The sequence below is a fragment of the Helianthus annuus genome, chromosome 9 (assembly GCF_002127325.2).
Source record: "Helianthus annuus cultivar XRQ/B chromosome 9, HanXRQr2.0-SUNRISE, whole genome shotgun sequence".
Classification (NCBI taxonomy): Eukaryota; Viridiplantae; Streptophyta; class Magnoliopsida; order Asterales; family Asteraceae; genus Helianthus; species Helianthus annuus.
In genome coordinates, this window is record NC_035441.2 from 42,445,416 (window position 1) to 42,463,272 (window position 17,857).

General features: G+C 38.0%; 1 long non-coding RNA gene across 1 annotated transcript; it reads left to right on the forward strand.

Annotated features, from left to right (window-relative positions):
• Nucleotides 1-4,486: 4,486 nt before the first annotated feature.
• LOC110874281 lies at nt 4,487-14,027 on the forward strand. Its single transcript, XR_002555804.2, has 3 exons — nt 4,487-4,716; nt 7,007-7,070; nt 9,071-14,027. It is a non-coding gene; the product is annotated as an uncharacterized LOC110874281 (long non-coding RNA).
• The last annotated feature ends 3,830 nt before the right edge of the window (nt 14,028-17,857 follow it).

Genomic DNA, 17,857 nt, shown 5'->3' on the forward strand with positions numbered 1-17,857 from the left:
CGAGTTCTGTAATACATTTGATATTACAATCAGAGGTTGAAATATATTTACTTATCTTTAAGCTTCCGCTGTGCATTATATAATTGTGTGGTTTGACTATATTGTTGCCAACATCGTCACGGTAATCCCCCACCGGGCCCACCGGTGAGACACGTGGAAATCGGGGTGTGACAGGATTGGTTAGTAGCCAATCGAGCTAGTATTCTATGTGATCAAAAGTAAGTACAAGTAAATTCATCAAAGGGTGAAAAGATCACAATTAAAGGAGACAAGCCAACTAGGTCCACGAAATTTATATCTGTGATGAAAACAACAAGTTATGCAAGGAAAGGATCACTAGTGTATATGATTTCCATAATCATTAACACTAAAGGAAAAGAATTGAAAGATATTCCCGTAGTATCTCAATTCTCAGATGTTTTTCCAGAAGAGTTACCTGGACTACCATCAGATGGAGAGGTTGAATTCAGAATTCATCTACTACCAGGGACAACACCGATTGCCAAGGCACCTTACCGTTTAGCACCAGCAGAGATGCAAGAACTGAAGAAACAATTGGATGAACTTCTGGAGAAAGGTTTCATACAGCCTAGTTCATCACCATGGGGAGCACCAATCTTGTTTGTCAAGAAAAAGGACGGATCAATGCGTATGTGCATTGATTACCGAGAATTGAACAAGGTCACAATAAAAAATCGGTACCCACTACCGAGAATCTATCTGTTTGATCAACTACAAGGAGCTCGATTCTTTTCTAAGATCGATTTACGCTCAGGATATCATCAACTGAAAGTACAGGTAGAGGACATTCCTAAAACTGCTTTCAGAACAAGGTATGGTTATTATGAATTTACAGTCATGCCATTTGGTTTAACCAATGCCTCTGCCGCATTTATGGACATGATGAACAAAATATTTAAACCATATCTGGATAAACTCATAATTGTCTTTATAGATGATATTCTAATTTACTCTAAGAGTAAAGAAGATCATGTAGAGCATTTGTTTATACTTTTAAATTTGCTGAGAAAAGAGAAGCTTTATGTTAAATTCTCAAAATGTGAATTTTGGTTACAAGAAGTACAATTTCTTGGACATCTAGTTAATCATGAAGGAATTCATGTGGATCCCACAAAGATCGAGGCGATTACTAAATGGAAAGTCCCTGAATCACCAACAGAGGTGAGAAGTTTTCTTTGACTAGCAGGATATTATAGACGGTTTATCCGAGATTTTTCTAGAATAGCTATTCATTTAACAAAACTGACCTGCAAATCAGTTAAGTTTGAATGGGGACCAAAACAGGAAGAAGCTTTTAGAATTCTTAAGCAAAGATTAACCAACGCACCTATACAAGAAGGAACTGAAGACTTTATAGTCTATTGTGATGCCTCTAAGTTAGGTTATGGATGTGTGTTGATGTAATGTCAAAAGGTTATAGCTTATGCCTCTAGACAACTTAAGAATCATGAAGAGAATTATACAACCCATGATCTGGAGTTAGGAGCCACAATTTTTACCCATAATATTTGGAGACACTATCTTATGGTTGCAAGTTTACCATTTTCACCGACCATAAGAGTCTAAGATATGTTTTCGGGCAAAAGGAGTTAAATATGAGACAGTGACGATGGATGGAAATTCTCAGTGATTTTGATTGTGATATCCAGTATCATGCAGGAAAGGCTAATGTAGTAGCTGATGCTTTAAGTCGAAAGTATCATGAAAAGCCAAGACGAGTACGTTCTCTCAAATTAAATCCGCAGATAGATTTAAACGAGCAAATTAGAGAAGTACAGGAATCAGGAATCAAGAACGATACTGAAAAATTAAAAGGAATGATTAAGGAATTAGAACTAGGAACATATGGAATTTGGAGATTCCATAAGAAAAGAATCTGGATACCCGAACAAGGAAACCTACGCCACCGAATTTTAGAAGAAGCCCATAAGTCTAAGTATACGATACATCCTGGTAGTGATAAAATGTATCAAGACTTAAGAAAGCATTTCTGGTGGATAGGAATGAAAAAGGATATAGCCACCTATGTTGCCAAGTGTCTAACCTGTTCACAGGTTAAAGCCGAACATCAGAAACCCTCAGGTTTATTGCAGCAACTAGAAATGCCTATATGGAAATGGGAATTGATAACAATGGACTTTGTTACTAAATTACCCAAGACACGAAAAGGTAATGATACAATCTGGGTGATTGTGGATAGATTAACCAAGTCTGCTCATTTCTTACCAATGAAGGAAACTTTGAGTATGGAACAATTAGCCAAGTCATATGTAAATGAAATAGTTTCATTACATGGAATTCCTTTATCTGTGGTTTCTGATAGAGATAGCCATTTTACTTCTCATTTTTGGACTAGTTTCCAAAAAGCAATGGGAACCAAGTTAAATCTAAGCACTGCATATCATCCTCAAACGGACGGACAAAGCGAAAGGACAATTCAGACAATGGAAGATATGCTTAGAGCTTGTGTAATTGATTTCGTAGGAAATTGGGACGATCATTTACCATTAATAGAACTTTCCTATAATAACAATTATCGCACCGGTATCAATGCTGCACCATTTGAAGCACTTTATGGACGAAAGTGCCGAACTCCAGTTTGTTGGGCGGAAATTGGAGAAAAACAACTGTCTGAACCAGAGATAGTACAGGAAACAACGGACAAGATTATTCAAGTCAAGGAAAGACTAAAAGGAGCACGCGATTGCCAAAAGAGTTATGCTGATAACAGGCGAAAACCGTTGAGATAGTATTGTTAAAAGTTTCTCCATGGAAAGGAGTGGTCAGATTTATAAAAAGGGGAAAGCTAAGCCCCAGGTATGTTGGAACCTTTGAGATTATTAAAAGAATAGGACCAGTAGCTTACCAGCTTCAACTGCCAGAGGAAATGGCAGGAATACATGATGTATTTCATGTATGTAATCTCAAGAAATGCTTAGCAGATGAATCATTAGTGGTGCCTCTTAAGGGCATAGAGGTAAATAAGAAACTTAAGTTTGTAGAGAAACCCGTTCAGATTGAAGATAGAAAGATCAAGAATCTCAAACACAAGAGATTAGTTCTAGTCAAAGTAAAATGAGATTCCAAGAGAGGACCAGAGTACACTTGGGAGCTTGAATCAGAGATGCAAAGGAAATATCCACACCTGTTCTAGTAGACCCCGAGGACGAGATTTAAAACAAGGTGGAGAGGATATAACAACTCTCCCAAAACCCTTAAAACACCCTAAACGTCCAAAATATACACCCTGTATGTGAGAAAAGGACCCGAATAACCTTTATATTAATAAAAAACAAATAATTATAGTGCCTCGCGGCCTGCGATGGTGGAAGCTTAGGTTGGTCGCGGGGTGCAGGGAGTGACACCAGGCGACTCCTCAATACGCCACGTGTCCCGCCTTCGTGTCGAGTCTACCCGGTGAGTTACCAAGCCTAGGCCATAGCCTAGGGTCCTCGCGGCCCGCTAGGGACTAAGCCCGAGGGCGTCGCGGGGCGCGACAGACTTCGAAAACATGTATAAATAGGGCAGGGGTGGCACAGTTCACAGTCACTCATTTCTTTTTCTCTCTCGACCCATATAGTGCTATTTTTAAATTATTGAAGTAAAATGACTATTTTTAAAAAACTGAGGCAAAAGCATTTAAACGACCAAACCACAGGAAATAAAACGTAAGTTTACTCAAATATATATTTAAACTCAAATTTAAAAGAACAAGTTGTTTTTTTTTTTAATTCAGCCATGCATATTTTTTCACAAGTTGCAATGAATTCTATTAATCATCTTTCACTTGTGAGTGAGGTATAAAGCAAACACTTTAAGCTATGAAGCACGGGGACTGCTATGAGCCTCTAGTACTCGTTCAGGGACGGTTTGGGGTTGGAAACGCCGTGAGGACAGCTGGGGACGTTTCTAAAACGTTTTTTGAAATCGGGGGATGGAAACCAAACGTTTCAGGAACGGCAACGAAACGTTTCATTTTATTTTTAGGGTTTTAAGAACTTTCAAATTCCAGGAAACCAGGAAGAAAAAGATGAAGAACAGAAGAAGATGAAGAAGATAGTGGGCAACGGCTGTTCAACGTGTTTTAGACTTTAGGGTTTTATAACTTTATGTATTTTGACATTTAGCCTCTCTATCTGTCACTACTTTCTATTTATTCCCTAAAACTTGTAAAAATTTACACAAAAAGTGTAAAATTAGTTTGTGTGTTTTAACATTTAACCCCCTTTATTTTTAGTAGTCTACATTTGGTCCTTAAGTTTATAATTTACTACACAAAAAGTATAAAACTAACATTATATATATATATATATACATATATAAATTATAAATAGCTATTTTTTATATATATCTTTTTGCCGTACCCGTATCTAAGATTTTTAAGTTTTGCTGTTCCCCGTACCCGTATCATCCCCGTACTACATAGTGGATAAGTCTTGTCACTAACTTACTATACAATGAATGAAGCGAGTAGAGACATGAAACCAGAAAAAAACGAATCTCATCAACAAAAACAGTCCCAAGGAGAATAGATAAAGAAATTGAAGCCGTAACTTTTTTCCTTTGCTGACTCCATTGATTGTGTGTGTATGGTCACTGGAGCAATTACCGCCATGCCTCTCCACACGTTGATATTCGCTGACAAATTTGGAGGAAATCAAGATAACAAGGTCATTGTTCATCAAGCCCCCTAAGGTTATTATTATAAACCTGATTCCAATCCATTACTTTTCAGTTATTTTCAATAGTAATGTACTTGTTTTCACTGTTGCGTTACTTTCTAGGAAGCAAAAGTTACATCTTGTGTAGTGTCATAATGTTTTTCTTTTGTTTAGGTGTTCCTTAAATTTGTCTACTTGGCTCTAGGAACTAGTGCAACAACATTCTGCCCTAACTTACACCAATTGAGTAGTTTTAGTGTTTCTAACAAAGAACCCATATTTGTTACTTCAATGTAGATGTTCATACTTAAAACAAGAGTTCAATGCTATTTTAGTCTTGTGGTTTGGGTTATTTTGGCAGTTTAGTTCAAATGTTTCATTTTTCGCCTGTGGGTTCAAAAAGGTTTCACCGTTCCCATTTTAGTGCACTGGGTTAACTTCATCTATTTTTTCTGTTAACGAGAAGGGCGATTTGATCATTTTATATTACCGAATTGCCCTTTTAGCTAACAAAATTACATATAAAATGACCGAATTGCCCTTTTGGTTAATAGAAAAAATAGATTAAGTTAACCTAGTGGACTAAAATGGCAATGGTGAAACCTTTTTGGACCCACATACGGAAAATGAAAACTTTAGACTAAACTGATAAAATGACCCAAACACAGGGACTAAAATGACATTTAACTCTAAAAACAATATTTAGGCAAGAGGCGGGATATTTTGATCAGAAGAGCAAGAGTGGAGACATCATGGAACGTATGTCAGAATGTCATGTTTGGTGATATTGTCATTATTGAGGATGCTACGGAGAGAAGGTATTGAAACCACACGTTAATATCCGACTGCAATTTACTAGCATTTCGGAGTTTAAAAAGTAATAAATATTCTAATCAAAAAGGTTGGAAAGTTCATACAAACCGACTTCGACATTTTTCGGAGGATTCACTATTGTTTTTTCACAAGGGTGATTAGTCCTCTATGAAGGTGCTGGTGTTTGATTAAATGAAGGTTCGAGGTCATTTGGATATTAGTTGATCGGCTAGGTGTATAGTATGCAGTACGGTTTTTCAAGTGTTTGCCCGTATTTTGGTTCAATTGTAAGAACACTCGTATTTTAAATTGAAAGAGAAATTTTACAGGGTTACAATTAGACCTGCTATGTTATACGAAACCGACTGTTGGGCCATTAAGGAAGTACAAGCACGCAAGATGGAGATGACAGAGATGAGAATGCTAAGATGGAAGTGTGGGCACACAAGGTTAGACCGGATAAAAAATGATGTTTTTAGTGAGAGGCTAGAAGTAGCTAGTATATCAGATAAGATAAAGAAGGAAGATTGAGATGGTTTGGGCATGTGAAGATGAGGCAGACGATAGAGCCAGTTAGAGTGGTTGTAACTCTCGAGGTGGAGGGGAGGAAGAGTAGAGACAGACCAAAAATTACTTGTGATGAGTGGATTAGGCAGGATTTGCAAAGATTGCACCTCTCTGAGAACATGGTCTATGATAGGAGCTCGTGGAGACGTAGGATTAAGGTTAAGGATTTCTAGGAGAGGGTATAATTGTGTTTTTAGGTGTAGTGTATGGTCGTAGATATGTATCTTTGTGTATAGGCTGTTTGTGTTGTTATATTTGTGTTGTTTACCATGCACTCTTTCACCACTCATGTTATATTGGTAGCTTCACACATAATGGCGTAGCTTTGTAGGGGCGGGAGGGGGCGGCTGACCCCCCGAACTTTTCGCTTGTTAGTGGAGAGTATGTGGTTTTCGTATAGAAATTTTTGGGTATATACGTTTTTGACCCCCCAGTTTTATAGAAATTTTTGGTATATACGTTTTCGACCCCCCGGTCGGAAATCTCAAGCTTCGCCATTGTTCACACACCCCCTCCCCCCTCATGTTCTATTTATTTCTTTCCTGAGTGTTTTGGAGCCGGGAGTCTCACTGGAAGTAGTCTTTCTATCCCTAGGGATAGAGGTAAAATGTGCCTACATCCCACGCTCCCCAGACTCTACCAATAACTTTGCTATTTGTGAGATTTTACTGGGCATGAATGATGATTGATAGCGCATGCACCGATACCGATCAAATTACCTCTGTGTCCTCGCCAAACACGCGAGCTGAATCCACTAGTTTAGTGATAATAGCTTGATACAGTTAGGTTAGTTTAGTATTTTGTTTGAACAAGTTTTGTAAACTATGCAAGTTATAATGTAATAAAACAGGTTTTATATATGAATTTGTTTCCGTTTTTTTTATTTATGACTGGATTTATATTGTTTTGTTGAAAAAAAATAACTCCTTTTTTTATTATTTTAGGGCGGTTGATTGTAGCCTAGAATCATCTACTTATTTCGTGGCGGTTTGGTTGTAGCTCAAAATGGTACAAAGTTGTTAAATTTTGACATGTTTTTTGGGCGGTATAAGCTTTATTTTGGACGGGTTGATAACCGCCTAGATTAAGAAACCTGTTTTTTCTTGCAACCTTTGTTTGGGCGGTCATAAAACCGCCCATAACTCTTGTTTCCACCCTCTAAACAAACTATTTTTGGAGTAGTGAATCAAACGTGGAATGGAATAAAGCATTACTAGAGAATAAAAAAAATGGTGTTTGGTTGGTCGAGGGAATTAAATTGTCTATTACATATGGCATTCCATTCCCTGAAAATCATTCTATCCCCACCCCCCCCCCCTTTTTCCATTCCATCCATCTTTCACCCTTCATTAACAAAACTAAAACCCACCACTGTCGCCACCACCCACCACCGTGGCTGCCAGCCACCTCTGTTGCCACCCACCACCGTCACGCACCTCTTCCCTCGCCGTCAACCTCCACCGACACCCACCTAGGCCGCCCACCATCGCCGTCGCCATCCACTTCTTCCCTTGCCGTCACCCACCGCCAACCATCGCCGTCGTCACCCACCACTACCCACTGCCGCCTTCACCACCCACTGCCGCCTTCACCACCCACCACCATTAGGGGTGAGTTGATAACCGAAATAACCGAACCGTAACCGAAATAACAAAAAAATCCGGACCGAAAAAACCGAACCGAAACAAAAACCGACGGTTCAGTTTTCGGATTTTTAGTTATCGAAAATTTCGGTTTGGTTTTCGGATAACCTTTTTCAAGAACCGAAAATAACCGAACCGAACCGATAAGTTATAATAGTATGCCAAATCCATATATTTTTATGTTTAAGTTTAAGTTTTTTAAGTCTTTAAGCCATGCTACTACGAATTATTAATTTTATTCTTGATTATTAAATATTTATAATAAGAAATTAACATGTTTATTATCATTAAAATGATTTATCCATTGTTTACAAGAAATAACAAAATTAAGTATAAATATTAAATGATTTTTAAAGTATTACAAAAGAAAACGTCTTAATAAAAACTCTGCAGAAACATTAAAATAGATTAGAATGTTATGTTTATATGAACGATATTAATTAAAAAGACTAAATATATTAACTTATATATAGACATTTAAGAAAAATTCTTAAACATTGAATTATACTTTTAATTTTTGAATCTTACGTGATTTGTTTCAAATACCGAAAAAACGAACCGAAACGTTACTAAAATCGAAATAACTGAAACCAAAAAACCGAAACCGAACGATTTTCAAAAACTGAAAACCTGACTTTCGGTCGTGGTTTTGGTTTTACCCAAAAACCAAATCGAACTGAACCATGCACACCCCTAACCGCCGTCACCTACCTCCGCTGCCAACAGCCACCACCTCCGCCACAACCCACATCCGCCACCACTCACATCCGCCCTCGCCGTCACCTGCCACCATCGTCATCGCCGCCACCCGCACCATTTTTGTCGCCACCACCACGCCACCTCTGACCACCGTTACCACTACTACCTATCACCACCACCACCACCACCACTCACCACCGATTTTATTCCTTCGTTTTTTCTTGCCTACCAAACAAAATAATGATTCTTTTCATTCTCATATGGGAACCAAACACGACACGGTGTCCCAAGGAGTCAGAACGAGTACTCTGACAAGGAATCAGAACGAGTATTCCGCCAAGGAGTTAGAACGAGTACTCCGACAAGGAATCAGAACGAGTATTCCGCCGAGGAGTCAGAACGAGTACTCCGACATGGAATCAGAACGAGTATTGCGACAAGGAATCAGAACGAGTATTCCGACAAGGAGTCATAACAAGTACTCCCCATGTCCTCACATGCCTCAATATCCTTGTACAAACATTCATTTAGTATGTTCATACACGCTTTTCATACATGTTTTTCAAAGAAGTCTCTCAAAGATTTACAAGAATTACATTACATAAACAAGATGCATGAACTCGCTCAACTTTATGTTGATGTTTTCCAAAATTACATGTATTTCAGGTAACAGGAATGGATCTTAGACGCAGGTGTCGTAACTAGAAGTTTAGATGTCATCCACTTTTGTTGGTTTGTAACCTAGTCGAAGGTTGTGTTTTAAAAAAAACTTGAATAAATAATGTTTGTAATACATAAATTTTATGAATGGATGAACATCGTTTTGATCATGTAGTTTGTTTATTACGATTGAATGCAATGATATTAAACCAGTCACACATCATACGCTTCCGCAAAAGACAGGGTGTGACACATATAACATTAAGTATGAACCCAGGACTACCGTTAAGTCTCAAAGGGAAGCTGAATTAGAGGTTAACAACTTGAGGAGACCAAGAATCCTTGGACACTCTTCACAGATGGAGCCTTAAATGTCAAAGGATTTGGACTAGGCTTACTACTAAAATCGCCACAGGGGGACATAATACCCCAATCTATTGCATGTGAGTTTCAAACAACTAATAATGAAGCGGAATATGAGGCCTTAATAGCAGGTCTACAATTAGCTAAACACATGAGGATCAGGTATCTTCAAGTTTATACTGATTCATTATTAATTACTAACCATTTTAATGGATCATATGCTGTTAAAGGTGAGAAACTAATTAAATATTTAGAAATAGTCAAGAAATTGGCAAATTCTTTCGATTTTTTTCAGCATAATACAGGTACCCAGAGAAGAAAATGCAGAGGCAAATGCCTTAGCAAATCTAGGTTCATCTTTGAAGATACCAGAGGATATCTGCATTCCCTATCATTCATGTCCTTTCTCCTGCAACTAAAGAAAATGATGCAATGGAGATAGTTGACGATACTACAATTGTACCTAGTGATGATGCACAGCCGCATTCAGGATCCTGGATCCTTCCAATCATGAATTACATCCAAAATGGGGAAATCCCTACAGGGGAAAATCCTAGAGCTTTCAGAATCAAGGTATCTCAATTTACTATAATGAATAACATACTATACAAGAGATCCCTTGCAGGTCCCTATTTGAGGTGCATTGAAGGTCTAGAAATCCATGAAGTCTTAAAGGACTTTCATGAAGGAGATTGTGGAAATCACACTCGGGGCAGAGCACTATTCTCAAGGATCCTTTTAACAGGATACTATTGGGCTAAAATGAAGAAGGATGTTGTGGAATATGCAAGGAAGTGTGATGCCTGCCAAAGACATAGCAACATACTTCACCAACCAGCAGAACCTTTATATCCAGTGGTTTCCTCTTGGCTCTTCATGAAGTGGGGAATGAATATAGTAGGTAAACTCCCTAAAGCAACTGGAGGAAAAGTATTCATGCTGGCCGTGACAGATTACTTCTCCAAATGGATAGAATCTGAAGCTTTTTTTCAAGTCAGGGAAAAAGGAAGTTATATCCTTCATTAAACGAAATATTATTACTAGATTTGGAATTCCTGTCGAAATTATTTGTGACAATGGATCCCAGTTTATTGGGAACAAAACTACTAACTTTTGTGACAGCTGGGGGGATTAAGATGATCACATCAACACCAGTCCACCCACAAGCTAATGGTCAGGCATGGGCTGAAGAGCTACCATATGTCCTTTGGGCAGATAGGACAACTCCAAAGAATGCCACCGGCCAAACTCCATTCTCTCTGGTCTTTGGAACTGAGGTAGTGATCCCTACAGAAATGGTGGTTCCTACAGCAAGAACAAGCATCTGTGATCCTGAAGCAAATGCTGAAAACATGATTCAAGACCTAGACACAGAAGATGAGCTCAGAGATTTAACAAGAATGAGGATGGCTAGCTACCAACAAAGAGTGGCTGGATCGTACAACAAGAATGTCAGAGTTAGAAGATTTCAAGTTGGTGATTTGGTATTGAGGAAAACATTCCAAAACACTACAAATCTAGCTGATGGCAAGTTAACACCAAAGTGGGAAGACCCCTTTCTAATAGAAGCAGAAGCAGGAAAGAGGGCATATCGCTTGTTAACAATGGATGGTGATCTCCTACCAAGAGCTTGGAATGTTGTTCATCTCAAAAAGTACTTTATGTAAGAAGGATCAGGGATCCTCAGTGATGCCAGTATTCTGATTAAGGATCCGGGATTCTCATAGGATACATGATTCTATCTTTGGTAACATTTTATTTTCATTGACATTTATCTTATACTTATTACTTATCATAAGCCAAAGATGTTAAACACTTAAAATCTGTTTTCCTAAAGTTTAAAATTTTGCAGAGTTGTTTTCACTTTATGGAAGATCAAAGTGATTGGCCAACTCTCCAAAGGTTTTGGGTTTATCCCCAGTTTTTGCGCTTGTCCCCAGCTAAGGTATCTTATACCTTCTAAGGTTTAAAGGTTTTCACCTTTCACACAAATTAGATTTTGACACCCCGCCAGTAGCGCACGTTTATCCAAGTATGGTTTGAGGCAATGGGACCAGTACACGCTTAGTGGCTGACAATTTCATTGCTGTTGGCCATATGTAGGATCTCAAGTATAATGGTAGACGTACCATACATCCGTTATCGTAAGGTTTCTAACATTTTCATGTTAGCTAAGGTTTTGGCATTTTCATGTCACTCACGTTGGGAAAGTCGCCAGTTTGGGCCAAAACCCAGTTTACTCCCGTTTATTTGGGCTTGTCCCCAGTTATTTGGGCTTCCCTAGTTTGTTGGGCTTCTCCCTAGTTATTTGGGCTTGTCCCCAGTTTATTTGGGCTTGTCCCCAGTTATTATGGGTTCATTCCCAATTATTTGGCTTAGCCCCATGTTTGTTTTCCTTACAGGTTCTTGTAGCTTTAGAGTTATACAAGTTCTGACATTAAGGATCCTGGATCCTTGAAACTTTACTTTCCGTAGTTTATTTATTCAGCAATAATTTATAAGGATTTAGAATCCTAACTTGGATTCTCTGGTATGTTGTATCCTAACTTTTTCCATGTTGCAAGTTATCTCTTATCCTTTTTGGTTAAGGATCAATGATCCACATTTATCCGAACACTTAAAGTTTTATATTAAAAGTTTAACATCATCATATTTCCAGTAATTTTCCAGTTGATTGGCGATGATATCTTTGAAAAAAGAGAACATAAACATAACAATAAAGGAAACATAAAGAGTAAAGGAATAACAACATATATAGCCAAAACAGTTTAATATTATTTAAACCCGTTCATTGTATACTAAGATCATCTGCCCTGGATTTCACCAGCAAAACGTGGACCATCCACCCAAGCCAGATAAGGGCTGTCTAATAGTTAATTGTTCATGCAGGAAATAAAAATGTTGGAAAGTAAAGAAGGCAGGATAACAGTGGCTTCATCCTCCAAACAGAGGATCCCTCCACCAACTGTCATCCTACATATTGTTCAAAGGATCAGTGATCCTTAACCCTCGCAACTATTGTTCAAGATTATTACAGGCCAAATGTTTAAAACACCAACAACTACAGAAAAACATAAAAACTGGGCTCCGGCCTAGGCATAAATATCCATAATTGCCCATTTATGCAGCACCACCAGCAGCAGCTGCTTCATCTCCTCCTGCTTCTCCACCAGCATCACCTTCAGCTACATCCATAGGCTCGTTGACTCCACTCGTACCAGCCTTCAAAGTTAGCACCTGCTCTTCCTCAACATCACCAACAAGGTTCTGAAGGGCCATCTTTAATCCGTCCACATCCCAGCTAGAGCGATCAAAGGAAGGATCCATGGCTTCCTCAGCCATTTTGATCCTGGCCTACAAGACGGTCTGGGCAGCACATACCTTAGCACTTTCAATTGCGTTGACCTGCGCCTCATGGATTCCAATCTCCGCAAACATCAGCTCCTTGTCTAGCCCTGTCTTCTCCTTCTCCAATTGGGCCAACTTCTTGTCCTTGGCTGCTGTTATCTTGCGACAATCGGAGATCTTTTCCTCTGCCTCGGTCAAATTCTTGTCGTGGATGACTTGAAGACGGACAAACCCCTACAGAATACAAGTGAAGAAGATCAGGATCAGGGATCCTTAGCAACGGAAGAAACAAAACATTTATGAGGATCCATGATCCTTACCTTCGTGATCACTTTATGGAAGTGGCGCTCTACTTGGAAGGCATTATTAGTGTTGTCAGCAGGCTTCTTCCTTTTGGAGTCGGTCCTAGTACGAATAGACACCGTCTTTGGCTCCGGTATGCTTGGGCCTCTGGCCAGCTCCTTCTTCAAAGAGCATCGAGAAATCAAGCTATCAATGTCACCAAGGTCAAACTTGGACACGGACTTAGAACCAGACTTTTGAGCACCTATTCAGACAACAAAACAAAAGATAATTATACGTGATCCTTAACTTCCATACATACATAACATTATAACATTTACTAATACATACTTGACATTGTTAAGGAAGTTGAGGATGCTTCTACAAGATCTTGGGGTTTTGGCTGGAAGGTTCTGATAGTGGAATCCAAAGCCCAGAATGCTGCTAATCGTTGTTTAGTACCAGGTTGCTCAGCTAGCGAAGAGAAGTTATCCGCTGCAAAAACAAAGTAAACAGAATCAGTTACCCTCAATAGAAGATTGAAAGTTCCTACAGTTCTATCCTAAGGATCCTATATCCTACCCTTCAAGACCCACTTTTTGGGGATGGTGTTTCCTAAGGGAATGGTGTTTCTCCTAACAAAGAAAACCTGGTTTCGCCAGTTAGTATCATTCTTTGTGGTTTTGAGGAGTAGGAGTGGATGTTGTGGTTTGGCTTTGGCTTTGAACAAGAATATGTGGGAAACATGGGAGACCAGATTGTAAAGACATGCTAGTTCGGAAAGGTTGAAGCTCAGCCCCTCATCTCTAATGATTCGCTCAAAGGTGTACATCACTTTCCATTACATTGGCATGGCCTGACTATAATACAGACCGGTCAATGTAAAGAAGTAGGGCTGTAAACGAACCGAACGAACACGAACAAGGCCTTGTTCGTGTTCGTTCGTTAAGGAAATAAATGTGTTCACTAACGGTTCATGAACACTTACCGAACAAGATTTTATGTTCGTGTTCGTTCATTAAGAAAATGAGCGTGTTCGCGAACGGCTCACCAACACAAACGAACATAAATAAATTTGCCGAACGCGACGAAGGATAAAGATAGATGGCCCAGAGAGTAGCACTCGAACTTGAATCCCTTATTGTGGAACGGAGGTCGATCATATTCGCCGATGTAAATAATGAGAAACGAAAGTGAAATGATGCATAAAAAGGCGAAAGTGGGGTTTCCTAGTGTAATTGTTAGGGTAATAAAATAAATAAAAATTTAATAATATATAAAGTACAAATAAAATATAAGAAAGTACAAAGATCTTCAATTAAAACACAAACATACGAACATAAACGAACGTTCACGAACACAATCGAACGAACGAGACCTCTGTTCATGTTCGTTCATTTAACTAATCGAACGAAATTTCTTGTTCATGTTCGTTCGTTTATTAAACGAACGAACATAAATGAACTTCCCGCTGAACGGTTCACGAACTATTCGCTGAACATTCGGTTCCTTTACAGCCCTATAAAGAAGTGATGAGTGAACTCAGGGAAAAGATATGAGTAGCCTGTTTGGAACGGAGCTGCTAGAAAACAGACCCACGTTGAGAATATAGAATCGCTTCTGGCTGAAGAGTCAAAAGGCCGAAAGACAGTGTCTGGTGGAAAACGGGTATAGAATTGATCAACTTCAGGATCAGTGAATCGACACAACTCTGAAGATGGGTTCTTCAGAAGATTCTGACTCTTGGGAGGACTATCAAGGTCAGAACCTTTGTTTGGTGAAGACCTGGTGACCATCTTCGTCATAACTGATGCTGAAGATTGAGGAAGGATCAAGAAGAAAAGAAAGGATTTTTGGAGAAGAAGAGAATACCTGATATTACTCCGGATGAAGGATTATAAAAGCTTCTTCTGCATTTAAATGATCTCTTGCTATTATCTCTAAGCTATATATTCATAATGATAAGCTAGTCCTATCAAATCGATTGACGTCACCTCACCGCAACGGCTAGTTGCATCCGTAACGGCTAGTCCGCTTTAATGGGAAATTTGGTTGATCAATCTGGTTGAAAATCACCATATTTGAAGGCAATTGTTAGGGGTTAATTTTTATACTTATGGATCACTTATCCTGAGACCCGCCTGGATCAGTGATCCTTAAAGTCTGATGCAGGAAGTCTGAGGACACGGATCCTTATTATTTTTATAACTTAACTAACAGCTATTCCTTGTATATTTTCGTAATGGCAGGCAGGTCATGGGCAATATGGACTGAGTCATGGCGAGAATATCGGACTGGAATCGTTGAAGATGCTGCACGTGTGGAAATGGTTCAACGTTAACTTGGTTGGACGTGGTCTTGCACATATTTCAGACTTTTTTGTTATTTCTATTTTAAAGGGGTTGATCAAGTATAGATAACAACAACTGCTATTAGCAGAAAACACACACTCTCTCTCACGAACATTAGCTCTCAAACACACTCACACTTTAGCAAACATTGTACAACACTTGATCAACTTCCGAAGTTGTAAACTCTTGTTAGTTTAATACATTTGATAGTGATAGTTTACACTATCCGAGATTTTTTGAGCCGGAGATCACATTGAGATCAAGGGCTTTTTCCTCGTACAAATCCTTGTGTTCATTGTTCATTACATTTCACATATTCATTCAATTATCAAACATACAAGCACACTACCTCACGAAATCAGATTTGGTTACATTATCCTTTGTTTGATTTTTTACCAAAACAATGGTTAATCGATTTTGATGGTTATAGTGGGTCGGTTGTGGGTGGTTAACCGTGTATTTAGGCTAGCTAAAAATAGCTTAATTATTTTTAACATGCAATAAAGTGTTATTGCATATTTGTATATATTAGTACATTACAAAGTATTAAAAAAACATATAATCTATAATATTAATACCGATTATTACCGAATATTCAAATAAAATGATCTGATAGATTCCATAGATTCAAATAAACATTCAACCAAAACCGCAAAACGATATGAAATAACCAATAAATACGAATTTTTTTTAATCAAAAACATTAAATATTAAAAAACAGGTGAAAAGTACTAAATCCTACAAAAATTTATTACATGTTGGTTCGGTTCAATTCGGTTATGGTGATTATGGAAACATTGATAATCATAACTAACCCGCTACTTTTGGTTTTCAAAAACCGACCCACCAGTTTTTGATTTGGTTTGATTTTTTAGGTTCAGTTTTATCGATTAATTCGGTTATGATTCAATTAATTTTGTTTTTTTGCACACCTCTACGTTAACCTATTCTGTTATCTAAACATTATCTAGTTATCAGTTTAATATAAAAGCGATATAAATTTAGATAAATTAAACTAATAGGAAACAAAATGTTAGGTTTCATTACATACTTTTTAGTTAAAACAAAAATTTATATAATATATCTCTAATTAAAAAAAAGGGTTAATCTATATGCTAGGTTTCATTATATATTTTTTAATTAATTTTCTTAATATAATTATTCAAATAAAAGAAAATGATAAAAATAGAATATTTATTCATCCGGATCTCAAAAAAAAAAAAAAAAGAAAAAAAAAAACCATTTGCTTCTGTATTTATCACGTGCATGCTATATTAAATACACGTAATTTACACATATAAGGCCATGGGGTATGGGGCTTGGGTTGGGGGAAAACGTCCAAGTCACCACCCTGGGGGCTTGGGTTGGGGCTTGGGTTTGGGGCGTGGCCCCTTTGGCGTGGGTTTGAAGCCGGGCGTGGGGCGGGCTAGCAAGGTGAATGGCGGGCTCTCAATGGTCATGTGTCAACTCATGCCCCCAACCCAAGACCCACCATACCCCATGGGCATGAGTTTTTTTTCCCATTCCACGTATCAACCAATGCCTAACCCAAGTCCCAACCCAAGCCCCACCATACCTAAATGGCCGAAACTTAAAAACTTATGATGAAACTAGTTTTTTTTTTTTTTTTTTTTTTTTTTTTTGTTAGGTGCGTTTTTCTTATCATACCCTTCAACGACTATAAAACCCTCACAAAATTTCAATTAATTATATTAGTGTCATTGACTGACTAATCAATAGATAATATGGAATTTTCAATTCTCACCAAATATGAAGTTCTTAAAGCATCTCTACCTCCCAAACCAATTGATCTTGAACTATTCTGATATCTAAACAAATCTAGTTATCAGTTTAATAAAAGCGATAAAATTAGATAAATTAAACTATAGGGAAACAAAATGTTAGGTTTCATTACATACTTTTTAATTTAAAACATAAAATCATTAAATGTAGAGTAAATTACATTTTTAGCCCATTTGGTTATATCACTTTTACTATAATAGCCTAAAATAAGATTTTTTAACATATGTGCCCCCATGGTCTCAATAACTAACTATTTTGGCCCCTGAGTCTAACTCAACCCCAAACCCTGATTAATTATTAGTCACATGACATGCACATGATGGGTAAATTGGTAATTTCCCCTCCCCTCCCCTTTACTTTTACTGACTTTATAAAAAATAAAACAATAATTATGATATGCACATCATCATCTTCTAACCCAAATCTTCAAGAACACATCATCATTTTCAAGAACACATCATCTTCAAACCCATATCTTCAAGGACATGATGTCACAACCCCCCCCCCCAAATACCACCTAGGGAATGTCCCTGTTAGGCGTGTGACGTACCAACAACGAGCCACTAATTACGTTGAACCCATACAAGTTTTAAAATAAAATTCTCAATTATTAATAAAAATACCATCCACAAGTTTAAATGAAAAC